Raw genomic sequence first — 14,461 nt, forward strand, 5'->3', positions numbered from 1 at the left:
CTCCAGCCGAAGGAGTCGCCGTAACCCTCACGGCGTCCGTGACGAACCCGCCACCATTTATAGCCTCGCGGTGACAAACAATCTTATTATGAGATTTAAACTTTGCCTCGACTAGACTGGAGGATCAACACGCGCTCCTCGCGCACTTATTCCCCCCAAACTGAGACAGTAATAGCAAGCTCTACCTACCTACGTTTGACTGTGTTTAAACGCCGGTGTCAGCTCTCGATGTGATAGAGGGGAAAAAAAGCCAAGCAGGGCTCCGGGTCTGCTCAGCATAAATAAAGGTGAGCGGTGAGAGGAGCTCAGCACTGAATTAAATCACTCACCGCTAAATGGATCTGTGAGACTCCCTCTTGACGCAGTCAGCAGCCGCTTCGTGCGCCTTCAAACCCGAAGACAAGAAAAACTGGGATTCTTTTTCATTTTTTATTTGACTTTTTTATTTTATCCAACAGAAATATCTCCCGTGTCTTTGAAAGCGTCTTGTGCGCGCGCGTGTGTGTGTGTGTGTGTGTGTGTGTGTGTGCGTGTGTGTGTGTGACACGCAGTAAGCTGCCAGCTTTGCATCGGGAAGAGGCTCGAGCTGCGCGATCGTCAAGCAGGTAAGCTGTTTACTGTGTTGCTACATTTCTACACTTCTACATCGCAAGACTTTACAAATTGGTGTCTTTTTGCATTCACGCGGGCCAGGGTGAGGGTTGAAATCGACTGCTTTCAAGAATATTTGGACGGTATTGCTCGGATGTTGTGTGCAGAAGCAAATAGTAACTCTTCTATCGCCAAGAGCACACACACACACACACATACACACACACACACACACACACACACACACACACACACACACACACACACACACACACACACACACACACACACACCGTACACAATGCACGGATGAACTTGTGCACCATCACGCCGAAGTCGGTGCATTTCACAAGGAAGGAAATGTCTCGCTTTTACACCGATTCTTGTGCCATAATTATTCTCCTGCCTTTCTTTTTTCTTATTTTTTTGTTTTGTTATTCTAAATTTTATACTAACTGAATACCTGTACATTTTTACAACACTGTAGCTTAGCTTCCACCTGATACTGCTCGAGAAAAAGTAGTACTTGGCAGCTTGTGTACCTCCAGTAACACCAGCCGGCCGAGATGCCGCTTCAGCACCACGGACAGCTCCCCGGCCGCTTCAGCCGAGGCTGAACTTTATTTCAGAGATTTACACAAAGAAACTGATGACTATTCCCATCTGAGTGAGAACTAAAGCTAATGTATATATGTAAATATCTCCATGAAGTCATAACACACGGTTTGATTCTTAAAATGTAAAACAAGTAAAAAATGACCAGGGCATCGCATTGCCTGAACCTATTATGTTGTCAACACAGTCGTGTACTTCCAGTAGAGCTCTGTGCAGTTTCACTCAGATTAGCTGAGGATTTTGCTGCGTCTATGCCATCTGTCTGGGAAATGCATGCTATATACTAACTACACGCTCAATGTGTTGATATTTTTTGAATTGCACAAGGCTTCCTCCGGATTTCTTTATCTCTGTTTTTTTTTTTTTTTGTGGCTTTTTTTTTCTTAGCCTATAATTCTAAAGATGTTTAGCCAGCTCTGAATGAAGAGTCCCTGCATTCTCTGTCAGTATCAGGAGGGATCTGTTACCCAAAGCAAAAACAAATGCTGAAACATTGCCGGGTTTGCAGGACAGTGGTCACACGGCAGCCAAAGAAATAACGAGGACATACAGTAGGAAACAATCCTCTGACTTTCCATCCGGCTGCACTGTGGACGTAGCTGTATAGGACTGCTGTATCATCTTGGTCCTGGTGAAATAATGTTGCTGTCTTGGTGACATTTAAAGGCAGCAAAGCCTCTAAAATATTAAGCTCAAACAATCTGTTTCATGCCACTGAACTGCGTGCATCCTTTTGTAAGTGGCTGCCCTCGTTCCAGTCGCTTCACACAGAAGATCAGCCTCGGCTTAGCCTTTACCATCAGCGTGAATCACTGTCTTACTTCTCCTAACTTTTAACATCTTGCGTTATGACTGTTTCAAAACATCTTAGTTTTGCTGCTGCTGCTAAAGCTGTCGCTCGCATTAGCCCTTTCGCATCTCCCTTTTCCGGTCTCCGTCTCCCTTATCTTGATTATGCAGCTGGATGATTGAGTCAGCTATTTTGTATGCAAGTTGCTTTAGCTTCGTTCTTTGTGGAGGAGAGAGAGGGAGAGAGGGAGAGAGAAAAAGAGAGAGGGAGAGAGAGAGAGAGAGAGAGAGAGAGAGAGAGAGAGAGAGAGAGAGAGAGAGAGAGAGAGAGAGAGAGATCGTGCCAAGGATACTGAGAGAGAATTACAGCTTCTCATGACGGTGGGAGTGGAAGCGAGTAGAATGCCCTATTCGATAAATTGCTGTTCGAGAGAGACAGATATCCTAGGGGGACAAGCTGTTTTGGAAATGTGACCAACCCTTTCAGATGGAGAAGGCCGCGCACAGGTTTTCCATGGCTGTACACGTGTGGATGACTTGTGAAGCATCAACACATCGTTCCAAAGTTCGTCTGATATGAACCCATATCTCTGAATTGAGAAATATGTTAGAGCAAAATCATAGTTGTGGAGTTGGGAGAATAAAGACTTTATATCTAAACACATGATTCTCCTTTTAACTGTAGCATGCAGTTAGAGTCCAGTTGGGGTCTTTCACCAGACATCATAACCTTCCATGTTTGTGCTGCTTCTAAACTGCAACGGACATAAAAGTTAATATGATCATCTTTTTTATCGACACTGCATTACTGAGTCAGTACATAGGACCGATCATGTGGGTGATTAGTGATAATTGTGATGATGAAAACGCAGTTTGTTTGACACATCAGTCGTGAGAAAAAAAGAGAGAAAGAGCAAAACCTTTCACATGTAAATATTTTAATTTGTTTTCACGCTGATGTCATGTTGAAGACAGGTCACGGAGGTCCGACTGGAGCGGCGATGCTTTGATTATATGATTAACAATGTGTAGAGTGTAATCATGAGGGACCAGTCAGGGCTTGTCGACAGAGCTGTGAAACATATGGTACGACAGCATGTCATATTTCAGTTTGAGCTCCACGGCCCTACACAACCGTAAAATGTAAAACTTCCTGCGCCGTGAGTAGAGTGTGGGCCATTTTACGAGAGCTGTTGCACCACCTCCGTCTCGGTAGACCCATGTGACACTCAGCTGTTTTGCAAATGGAAGAAGGAGGTCTTTGTCATCGGTAGTGAAGGATGGGAAGGTCATGAAATCAGACTCACGGGAGGAAGAAAAGAACGGAAGGAAAAGGGTTATAAGTCTTGAGATGTCTGTTAATCAAACATGTTTTATAGCTATTGATAGCATGCTTTCTCTCTAATCTGTGTCTTTAACTTTGGCTCCTGGAATACAAACTGATAAACCTTTATTGGTTTTATTTGACGATGTAGCAGCGACCCTGACCTATGAGTCACGTATTATCATAGGTTTGAAAACATGTGGCGATGAATGGATTATAACTGAAGAAAATTTACATCGCTTTGAATCCTCCTCGGCGATGCAAATTCAGTGTTTGCAGTCGTCAGAGCAGTTCTTTGAGCCAAAGGACAGGACCATCAATGACACCTTCAGAGTCGCGCCTCAGGCCAACAGACATGAAAAGGAAACGTTATTGACGGTAACTTAACATTCAGGAAAGTAAGGCCATCAGATGAGAATTTCCAATAGCCAAAAAAGGCTGTGACAAGCAGATTAGCTTGACAATACAAAACCTGAAAAACATGACCAAACTTCTCCTTGATTCAGCAGCTCATGAGTCATTAGCTTCACATTGTGTTCACAGAGCTGTGGCCTGCTCTCGTCTCAGGAAAGAAAAGCATCCGAGTTAAGTTGGGCGAGGTCGTTGAACGTCGGCGAGATGAGCCCTTTGTATTCCAGGTGCGCTTTTGAGATAACAAAAAAAAACATGGCACATGGCAGGCGTAGCCCTTATGGATCAGCATTTTCATTTCTTCTACTTACTTGCATCTTATGTGCTGATAACAGTTGGGGAGAAAAATGAGACAGCTGCCACACACGGTGATTCGCACATCCTCCTTGACAACTGAGCCCACACGAGCTAAAGACAATATATACGTGTACATGAGACAGTCAAGTTGGAGTGAGCTGCTGTTCCATTGACAGATTGTGGGGATCAACCAGGAGATGTAGGGAATCGCTCGAGGGTGTGAATCAGTCATAATTAATTTTGGAGTGCACAAGAATTAATCCACCCAAGAGTGCCAGAAACGTTTCTGTGTAGTTTCCCCAGCCACCTGCTGGCTGCCTTATGATAGATGAAACCCTTTAGTAAACAAGCATCACGAAATGGCAGAGTGAGGCGGATTGAACATTGCTCCGTCTCTCCCTTGCCATCTTTCTCGGCGAAAATAATTAGATGCCGGGATGCAAAACACCATGGCACCGTGTCTGCAGGCACCTGCTCCGCTTGATGACTATCCTGTACATGAGAGCTTTAAAGCTGGCCATACATAACACTTCTATCAAAGCTCACTTGGAAAGCAAGGTTTTCAGCCTGTCGACGGGACGTCCCCGATCGCCTCTGCTCAATTTATGCTTTTTGTAACTTCAGATTATGTAATCATGTGCCTCATGTGTGCGTTGGTCACCTTTTCATTGCAGATCAAGAACAAAGAGGCAAGCAAAGGGACGTGTTTCACATTACTGAACCAAAGTTTTGTAGATACACTGCACACAAAGAAAGAGCTGGATCACACAGGCGGAGCTGATGGAGCTCATATGTCCTGTGTGCATTTTACACAGCATCAACACACACACACACACACACACACACACACACACACACACACACACACACACACACACACACACACACACACACACACACACACACACATACACAAACAAAGTTCTTAATTAATTGCTATGGCCGTTTCTTTTAAAGTCAAACACTAAGTTGTCTCTCAGCCCCACTAGGGGGTTCATACAACTTATCAGTTACATATAAATCCAACATATTAATGACCTAAAACATGACATTTATATTAACAGTGTCCGTATCACCTCGTGTCACAGAACTATTTGTTTGTATGGATTCATACGGGGGATCATGGCGTTTAACGGTTGTGAGAAATTGCTTCTTCTGCTTATTTTTTGGTATTAAAAAGTTTTCTAGTACAAAGGTTAGGTGCCAACAAAATACCATAATAATTCAATCATGAACTCGGCCTTCAACGAAAATAATGAATAATGAATGTGTTCTATACTGACTCTAAATTATATGCAGAGGGGCATGCTGTAAGGTGTCAATCATAAAGTAATAGCAGGTATAATGGCAGGCCATATTTAACTGTGATTAAAGTATTTATGTGGGTGGTGGATATAGGTGTGATTATGTCAATTGTATATTTCCTTTTGTCCAAATCATGCCAAGAAAGGATCAAAACACAGTGTGATCTGATGACTGTGTTGGAAGGCTGTGCCTTCTGTGAGAGCAACAAAGAGAGGATAAATGAATTAGACTCAAATACTGTGTGGTCCAGACTGCAACTGCTCTTCATCAATCATAGGGGAACTATATTAATAAAAGGCGAAGGATACAGAGCTTACCTGCGTCATCAAAGCCAACTAAAGGATAAAACAGGAAGTTTTCTCAAATTAAACCGAACAGGCTTAGTATGAACTTGCATCCGGTTAGAAGGAACAAGGATAAAAATCTGTCATGATTTTAGTACATATACTTGATTAGATGTAGCTGATTATCTTGGAAATGTGTGTTTATAGATATAATATGGACGAGAGTTTAGTAATATCTCAAGGATCATACAAATGTATTTACTTATGTTGTAATAGACCTAATATCCATCATTCTAATGGCTAACCATCTCTGAGAAATCTCTCTCGCTCTCGCTCTCTCTCTCTCTCTCTCTCTCTCTCTCGCTCTCTCTCTCTCTCTCTCTCTCGCTCTCTCTCTCTCTCTCTCTCTCTCTCTCTCTCTCTCTCTCTCTCTCTGAAAGGAACACCAATCACATTAATTGGCTCCTTGGGGAAATATAAAACCCAAGGAGTAGGTCTGCAAAGTCCTCGGCACTCAAAGTCCACCAAACAGGAAACTATATTTTAGTCTGCGAGCTGTCAGTCTATCAAATTGAAGTCATTCTATACAGCAGACTTTGTATTTTGTGTTTGGCTGCTGCGGGGCTGCGAGCTGCACATCTATTGGTGAGATAATTACATTAGATTTTTCGGCACAGTTACAAATAGTGTCAGAAAATGTCGCTGATTAGATCCCTGATTGGTAATGCAGCGTGATTAGGCAGTTTGCAGTTTCCTACCAATTATGGAATTTAAACCAACAGCCTTTAAATATGACAGATGCCGCGTGAATAAAGTCGCTCCCACATGCCACACCAAAGGCACATGCTTTTCATCACACGTCGAGAACATTATTTGAGGTCAATAGGTGCTAAAAGTCACGTCACGGTAATCAAAACATGGTCCTCCTTCCTATGAATGTTAAGTAAGCCCAGTTTGTGCTCGTAAAGAGATGAAATACTAATGATGCACGGAGGAAATTAACCTGTTCAATCCTTCCTCAAATATGTCCTGCAAATATAAAGCACTAAATGTGTTTTTCAGTGAGCGTCTTAAATGCTTTGACCCTCTGCTTCTCTGCACACTTTGATTAAGACTTGCAGTGCTATTCCTCTACAACACATTCTTTTTCTTTCATTTCTTTCATCCTTTAAAGACTAAATAGTTTATTCTTGTCACGCACCACCGGTTTTGTTTTTTTAAATCAATTTTCCCAACCCTCATTCTTTCAACTCCTAATGCAAAGAAACCCACTCCAGAGTCCTCCGACTCAGTTAGTAATGCTAACTCGTCTCTTTAAGTGCGACGCTCACACACTGTTCATCGTTTCAAAGTAATTCACACACAACATGACAGTCTGTTTGCAGCTCGTAGGCCTTCGCACTGCTTCCAGGTGTGTGTCCCGTTTCTGTGTCTTTGTCTCCGAAATAAGTCGTTCTAACTAACAGCTTGGGGTTTTTTTTTGTGATAATGTTCGACAGGCTGCCTGTCAATCACAACCGTTCAAAAGTCAAAAACAACACACTAACTTTGTCTCTTCTTGGAGTAAACTATACGCCTGCTACAGCCTGCACGTCTGAGCAGTGAATAGACCTTGTTTTTACACAATTACAGCTGATGATTGCTGCACTCGTCATTAATGGGAACATATAACATCTGGAGCAGAAGTGGGTCATTTGGGAGGCAGGTTCCTGGAAATAATAAATAAATTACTACATTATACATATTAATACTTACCGGTTCATTCAGTGTAATAAATGAATGCCAAATTGACCATTTGAAATATTCCCACATGAAATTGTATACATTTAGGACAGAATATGATGAGCTCTTGGATAGAGAGCTGTAAAAGTGAAGCGAGACCACCAGAACTGACACACAACATTGTGTCCTTGTGGGGGTTCGATTGACTTTCCAACAAGAAATGGTGATTGATAGAAATCTGATACTCACCTGCCATCGGCCCATCGCCTCCTTACTCCGGCCTCACCTTCTGATCTGGACAAAGTTTCCAAATATGATAACAGAAAAATAGAAAATGAAAAACATTGTGTTGCTGTAGGAAATTCTAAAGATCTAAATTGTGTCACAGTTGGTAAACGCAGTTAAAGACCTCCGCCACGCCGAGTCAACTCACCCTGTCTGTTGGTGGTTAATGGTGGCTCTGCCTTTTTATCTCAGGGGGTTGATTGTGGAGCTGTTTTCGCTCCTCACCGACTGAACAAACATTTAAGCGTACAATCATCTGAAGTGAAAGCCGAGAAGAAGACAAGGAGCAATCAGATGATCGGTTCAGGATTCATCTACACTTTTTTTTTTTTTTTTTTTTGCGGTGTAAAGGTCAGCCCTTCATCTTCCCTCACACCGCTGCCGACCGCATCGTCGCGCAAACGTCTGACGGGTGATTTGAGCAAGACGATGGCTTCCCGTTGAGCCGGCTCCGTGGAAGTCATGCAGAGGACAGAGTGGCTGATGGGAAACCCCCACACATATCCAGCTGACACCAATAACAAGGTTAACTTGGTCAACATCAGGCAGCATTCCTCATGTAGGGACCTCACAAACATCATTCATCCACTTTCCTCAAAGCAGCTTGAAAAAGGAAGCTTTATGGTAATCTAGAGAATATGAAAATATATAAATATGTATCCACAGTTTTAGTCACCCATCACATTAGGTAATGAATGTCATGGTTCTCCTAGAAACCTCAACACTATTCAGGTGAGAGTGTTGCAGATAAATATGACATATGTGTTGAACACACCCTTTCAAAATAAACCCCTTGTTCACTGTCTGCTGCTTGTAAAATCTTGTTTCATTACAGAAGGCAGGGACACATGGATATGAGGAATAAAGTTAATTCAGCATCTTATCTGACAGCTGACACGTTCTAGATTATCGGCATTTCATGGCATCCTTTAGCAGAACTTGAATACTGTGTTTTACTTGTGTATAATCAACTGAAACCGAGAATCATTGTGGTTTTGTTAGCTTAAATCAGTCCTTCAGATCCATGTGTTGGGTGTCCATCATGTTGCACCGCCATGTTTTCTACAGTAGCACAGAGCAGACAAACAAACCAAGCCTCTTCAGATTGTTTTTACTCACGTTGTAGGATGTAGATTCACGGTAACTAACAATGCCGCTCACGTGATGATGAGCGATCATTTCCACTTCCCAGCCTCTTGACTCAGCGTGCAGCTGCAGTGACAGAAGGCCTTCATCACACAACAATCCCAGCATCTGTTTGACTGTTGAAGTTCTGTCTCTTTGTCGCCTGAAAGATGGAAACGAGACAAAAGTAAAACGATGCACTTTTAGACTTTTGGGGCTTTTCACGGTCCTGTCGTTGTACGGCAATCGCCACTCGAGGGAATGGGGCTTCTGAGCAAAAATGAGGCATCAGTGTCTCCACTGAGCTTCTCACAGGGACCAACAGCTCACAACATCACAGTCGAGCTGAATGCAATGATGAGATGGCTGCGTTCAGGTGCAGCTGAGAGGGGCGGGTTTTTAAGTGACAGGGTGTCTGAGTCATCAATAATTTCGTCGCCCCCACATGTCTCGCTTTCGCGACCATGCGGACGACCTTGTTTGTTGCACTGCAGGGACCAAAGGTCGTTTTTTTTTTTGGGAGGAAATAATTAAGCGAAACGTTTTTTGATAGCCATATTGACTTATAGCGCGCTGAGCTGCCAGAATACCTTTAATGCATCTCTACATCTCAGCTTAAAAGCCTTTAAGCACCTCTGTCACGATGGTGTACGGCTCTTATATTTTGCCAAGCGAGCAACTTTGCTTACCTCAGCACACGTGTCTCCCGCAACACGACTGTCAAAGCAATAGATGTCCGCTGGCTTGAATAGAGTTTCTTCATTTTTTTTTTTAATCGGGGAATCAGTCGACTTAACAGATTGTCAGCGAGCACGCGGAGATAGGACAGTGTTCCCATGGCAACTGCCTCCAAACTTGGAGCAAACATACTAGCGTCTACTTATAAAAAATGTGCCAGTATTCACACCATTAGCAGGCCACAGTGTACCATAACACTCATATTGGAGAGCGCCGCCGCGTACTTGAATAAGTGTTCATTGACACTATCCGAGTTTTTAATGATGCAAATTATTCAAAGACGGTCATCTAGATGAAGTCTCGTGGATGGGCTGAGGGTAAGAGTTTTACACAATGACTTCCAGAAGGGACTTTGACTAAAAACTAGCATGATAAATTAATTAAGACTCGGGAGTGTGAGTGAAGAATCCCACCGAGTCGCTCGTGTTTCGAGCTTTGTTTGATAAACGATGCAGTTGTTTGAAAGAGAACGTGTCCTTTACCGAAGAAGATTGATTGCGGAGCAACAAAGCGAGGCAGAACGCTGGACTTTCAAAGCAATAACTGAACCGAGCCACGTGAACTGGAAAAAAAAAAGAAGAAGAAAGAAATCACTATATTTGGTGTGCACAGAGCAATGAAGTCAGCGTCGGACTGTGCCAAGTTTCGAGAGTGCCGTTACCAAATACTACAGATCATGATTCAGATCGGATGCAAGACCTTTCTTGGCGGCGTACCAGCTGCTTAGAGCTGAGCATCAGAAACATATCAATATTTACCTGGATGACTGCCATGCTGAGACGTCTCTGACAACGGCCAGATGAATAACACAACTTATTTATCCCAACAGCTGAAGACATCACATGTCAAACGTCCTGGTAGCGTGAAACCTTTTACAAACCTGTGTTGTTGTTTTGTTTTTTTTAACGATTATTAACCAGGTCAACAGCAGGCGAGAAAAGCGGTCCATTTCCCAGATGCAGAGCATCAATATGACGCTTCACCTGTTGTGTCTTCTCTCACGCCCTCCACCGCTCATTAAGCGGCGCTGCCTTTCAGGCCGAATTCAGCTCAGCCTGGTGATCACCCACTGCGAGACCAGAGCACCGAGAGGGAGCGGATCTAAGGGTGCCAGATTGTCAGGTCCGCGAAGTGTTATTCCTCAAATAAATATGGAGATCGTGTGTAGAGTCTGTGAGCCAACTACGCTTCCCCACTTCTTTCGTAAGATGTGGAATCTGTGTGAAGCTGTGCAAGAGGCAAATAAAACAGTTAAGGTCCCTTGTGATTTGAAGAATATGTGCTTTTATAGAATAACCAGGGGAAAGAGTCAGGTGAGATAACAGAGAGTGGATTCACCACCAAGGTGAGAGCGTCGACTGTCAGCGGAAACAAGGTTTTGAGTTTCCCTTTAAATGATAATTCCTCTTCTACAATCAGGAGCAAAGACGACACGAGCACTCGTCTCCGTGTCCAGCGTCATATTGTAGAACCGCCCTACACAGTCCCCTTATTAAGGAACCGTTAGTTGATTATTTGCACAGACTAAATAAGACTAGAGGTCCTCCCCGAGTTAGCTATTTCAGCAAATAGATATCTGCCCTTCCCCAAGATGAATTAACTCTGCGATAGCGAAATACGTTTTTTCACACGGGAAACTAAACAAACAGAAAGTTGGGGGTGTTCGGGCAGCACGGCAGATAATTAAGTGATTAACTTATTTTTCATTCAACATCATTCAAGATAGAAGAAGTAAAGAAAGAATGTGTCGAAAACCCTTCTTCACTTTCATAAAAATAAAATATAAAATGATGAAATAACAATGTGGGTGCTCTGCATAACCTGTTTGAGTTTGGCATCTGCCTCACCATGTATGATTAAATAAAGGTGTCAAGGATCAAACCTGCAAGAAAAAGAAAGAAAAACACAACCAACGTTTGTATCATGAGGCTCGATAAAATCATTGGAAATTTAAAAGAGATCTTAGGAACACGGTGTCAGCTATAAACGCTGTGCAGTAATGTCTGAAGCTTCTACTGATGAGTGTTTATGGTCGTGTGTGTGTGTGTGTGTGTGTGTGTGTGTGTGTGTGTGTGTGTGTGTGTGTGTGTGTGTGTGTGTGTGTGTGTGTGTGTGTTGCCGTGGCTCAGGAGACAGAGCGGTTTATAGAGCTCAGCATGTCAATGTGTCCTTGAGCTACACACTGAACCTATAGTTGCTTTCCATGGGCAGGCCAGTGTATGAATGTGTGTGTGTGTGTGTGTGTGTGTGTGTGTGTGTGTGTGTGTGTGTGTGTGTGTGTGTGTGTGTGTGTGTGTGTGTGTTGGAATGGGTGATTTAATGCAAAGAAAAAGAAAGAAAAACACAACCAACGTTTGTATCATGATAGATAATGTAAAAGGCACTAATGCAGTCCGTTTAACATTATTTCCCTGTTCCATGTGCGTGGTCTTGCTCACACACGCTGGGATCAAATTGAATTCATATAATAACGCCCGAGCCAGTATTCGACATCACATCCAATCATCACAGGTCCTCACCTCTGTATTTTGAGCTCGTTAAGATTTGATTGAGACGTTGCAGAGGAATCAAACGGTTGATACATTTTCACTGAAGCACGTTTGTGCAAGTTTACGTCTGGAAAAGCGCTTCGAGGTCAACCGTGTGAGCGAGTCGTGGAACCGATAAGCCTGCGGGATCCGACCGCAAATTCATCTGCTTTTAAAGTTTTGCCGCCTCCCCTCTTAAGTTGCTCACGCAGTTCCTACATCAAGAGCTACAACAAAGAGGGTGAATCACGGCTCTCCAGTGGGTTCGAGCAGGCAAAGTGCAATCAGAAAGCTGCTGAACACCAAAGCCTCACGCTGTCAGGGCAGGAAATACCCTGCAAATGAAGGGCGGGGCCGAGCGCTCGCCTCGGTTTACAACGTATCCAGCTCACTTGTGGAAGATTTTCATCAAGGAAATGCACCTAATAAATACAGCATGCTCTTATGCCAGCGGCAGAAGATAAGCAGAAATGTGCACACACCATCAAGAGTGGTCTGTTTTCGTCTTCTCTCCACGGCTTGGAACTATAGTACCTCTTGTCCTTGATTTGATGCAGAAAGAGAGGGCACTTTGTGACCTCGGAGTGATGAATACCAGGCCACCTCACACTGGGAGTAGACTGCAAGTAGATGGTCTCCGAATGGGGGATCATTTTCTTAAAGCAGACACATGTTACAGTGCTGCATGACAGATCGGCAGGGCTCCAGTCAAAAACCATGAGAAGTGTTTGAAGGAGGAGGTGTAGGATCTGTAGCCAACTGGGCTTCAGCTAATAGTTTTACAGTCATCTCCTACAGTCTGGATGTAGGAACGGGGAAAAGGAATAGAAGGACGCCACTCGGGACCTTCAATGTCCTCAGTGGATGAACTGCAGGCATAATGCCCGCAGTGATTATTACGACTTTATATGATGTATGTTTTGTTCGAGGACAGGGCCTCCCTCGAGGGCCAGAGGGGCTATTAGCCCTGCGGGTGTGCCCGCCCAGCGTTCAATCCCATCGGCCCTCAGGCGACGTCCCTCTGTCGATTCCTCTGTGTTGTGCCTCCGGTTGCTCCTCCGGGGAAGCTTTCAGAGCGGTACATCTGTTCTGTCACCGTGAGGCCGGGTTGATGAACTTCTTTTAGTTGCCTTTGCCAATCATCAAAAAGCATCGGCCATCAAACTGAACCATTCCTATAATTTTGTAAATTTGAGTTGAGCTACTAGCAACTTCTTATTGTGGGAGGTTCGATGTTTTTTTTTCATTCCATCAATTAGTCATGAATTCAACTTTCCAACATTAATTATGCATTTCAATAATAGCATCACTTCTCCCTGTAATGATGGGGGGGGGGGACATATTCCTTGACATGTGTGAGAGACAACCCTTCGATTCAGCAATGTAACGCAAAAAAAATAGGTTTATTCTAATTATATTAATCACAGTATAAAACAGCCTGACATTTCAATTAAATTTCCTTGATAGTCCTTTAAGATATGAGCCTGATTAAAAAGTATAATCCATTTTGACCAGCGTATGAATGCACATCAGAGGAAGTGGATATGTCCACGAGGACAAGTGCACCCTGTGGTGAACGTTGGGCTCCTCACCCTGTTATTAGAGGTTCAAGCCTGACTAACTGTATCCTTTTCTGTCTAATCTGATCTGCGCAGCTAAAAGCATGCGTCTAGTGCTACGTGTCAGTGTCTCTGTACTTATTATTAAAAATGTTATGTCTTTCACTTTTCATTATTCTCGCCGTTTTTCAACATTCCCATTTGGCCGATGTGATCTTATTACAAAGATGTACAGTGTGAATGACTGAGAAGACACTGAGTACTGCATACAACACGCTGTACTCTTTATAGTCCAATAACACTGAAGATTGATACACAATTTAATCCTTAATCTTGTATGCAACACATTGATTATGTAAGGCTCCCGCTGCAGGACTGGAGCGGACTCACATGTGGGGCTATGTTAGAGAGATATATAGTTCAACGCATGTCTTATCTTTTCCACACTAATTACACGTGTGAAACATGCTTGATGGAAATGAAAAAGAAAGTGCTTGAATCCTTTCTATGGATAGTGCTCGAGGCGGTGACACTGTGTGGTCTCTATCACTACAAAGAACACAGGATGTTCCAGTGGTTGAAGCTGGACTAAAAGCCACAAATGCTTTGGTGGTTGGGATGTGTACATCAGAGCCTTTTGTGTCCGAATACATTAGTAAGTAAAAGCTAATAGATTCGCGACGGCTCCTGCAGGCGGTCTTGGCTCGTGCTCCTGCAGCTCGGCCTGCAGCCAGGGTTTGGTCTCGGGCGGCGGCTCAAAAGTTTGGAGGGATCTCCCACAGGATGAGACTTTTAAACTGTAGTTGCAATTTGGTTGCATTGATTAAAAAGTTAAGTTTCCTCTGAGAAAAAGAAAACTCCTTGATTGACAAGCTGTGACTTTGAACC

General features: G+C 43.4%; 1 protein-coding gene across 1 annotated transcript in view; it reads left to right on the top strand.

The window, feature by feature from the left end:
- Window positions 1-515: 515 nt before the first annotated feature.
- The window catches only part of elfn1a (extracellular leucine-rich repeat and fibronectin type III domain containing 1a), a 63,070-nt gene continuing 49,124 nt past the window's right edge, over window positions 516-14,461 (top strand). The window contains exon 1 of the mRNA XM_068577817.1: window positions 516-605. The gene's annotated coding sequence lies outside the window, so the exon portion shown is untranslated. The remainder of the gene's footprint in view (window positions 606-14,461) is intronic.

Source organism: Clinocottus analis, unplaced genomic scaffold (genome assembly GCF_023055335.1).
Source record: "Clinocottus analis isolate CAN_PGR_092001 unplaced genomic scaffold, fCliAna1.0.p SCAF_16, whole genome shotgun sequence".
Lineage (NCBI taxonomy): Eukaryota > Metazoa > Chordata > Actinopteri > Perciformes > Cottidae > Clinocottus > Clinocottus analis.